Below are 1349 nucleotides of genomic sequence, written 5' to 3'. Positions count from 1 at the left end.
TCACTCAAGAGAAAGCAAAGCTACATACCAAGCCTTGAGAACTGAACTAAGATTTAAGCCACAGCTCAAGTCTGAGACTAACACCTGAGTGACAAATGTAAGCAGGGCAGTGAAGGCTTTGAACACTGCACAAAGACCGAACCCACCACTCGAGTCTCTAACCCCTAAATGGCACATGCACACGACAGATTGAAAGGCTTTGAAAACTGAACTGGTTGGAACTGATACCCATAGAAGGTGAGACAGACCTAGTGGTTTATTACCTGATAAAGATGAAAAGCAATAATGGGCTGGTCGCGGTGGCTCTCGCCTGTAATTCCATCACTTTGGGAGGCCAAGGCGGGTGGATCACTTGAGGTCAGGAGTTCGGGACCAACCTGGCCAACATGGCAAAACCCCCATCTCTACTAAACACACAAAAAATTAGCCAGAGATGGTGGCAGTCGCCTGTAATCTCAGCTACTCGGGAGGCTGAGGCAGGAGAATTGCTTGAACCTGGGAGGCAGAGGTTGCAGATTGCAGTGAGCTGAGATTGTGCCACTGCACTCCAGCCTGGGCGACAGAGTGAAACTCCGTCTCAAAAAAAAATAAATAAATAAAAAAGCAATAACGACACAGTCACCACTATCCAGGATAGAATCCAAAATTATTCAGCATAACAACCAATCACAAAAAAAAAAAAAAAAAAAAATGTGACCAGTTCTCCAGGGAAAAAGACAATTAACAGATGCCAATCCTGAAATAACCCAGGTGCTGGAAATATCAAAGACATTTAAGTAGTTACGACATGTAAGCTCTATGAGGTAATGGCAAACACCTGAAATGAATGGATAACCAGACGTTCTCAACAGAGAAACAGAAACTGTAAAATAAAAAAATTGTAAAATGATTGGGAAAAGAAACAGGGCCTCTAGGGACCTGCAGGGCAATATCAAAAGGTCCAATGTACATGTCATTAGAGTCCTCAAGAAGGAGAAAAAGAAACTAGTGTAGAAAAAAGCATTGCAAAAATAATAACCAAAACTTCCCATATTTGGAAAAGACATATATTTACAGACTCAAGAAGCACAGTACACCAGAATCAATATACACTCAAAAGAAACACCGGAAACATTATAATCAAAAGCCTGGAAAGCCAACTTAAAACATTTCTAATGCAGCCAGAGGAAAAAAAGGTACACTGTCTATGAGGAAACAATGATTCAAAGGACTGCAAAATTCTCATCAGAAACAGTGGAGGTCAGAAAACAATGGAACATCTTCAAAATACTAAAGGAGGCCGGGCGCGGTGGCTCAAGCCGGTAATCCCAGCACTTTGGGAGGCCGAGACAGGCGGATCATGAGGTCAG

Source organism: Rhinopithecus bieti, unplaced genomic scaffold (assembly GCF_001698545.2).
Source record: "Rhinopithecus bieti isolate Rb0 unplaced genomic scaffold, ASM169854v2 scaffold_53673, whole genome shotgun sequence".
Taxonomy (NCBI): domain Eukaryota; kingdom Metazoa; phylum Chordata; class Mammalia; order Primates; family Cercopithecidae; genus Rhinopithecus; species Rhinopithecus bieti.
Note: the sequence above shows the minus strand (reverse complement) of the source record.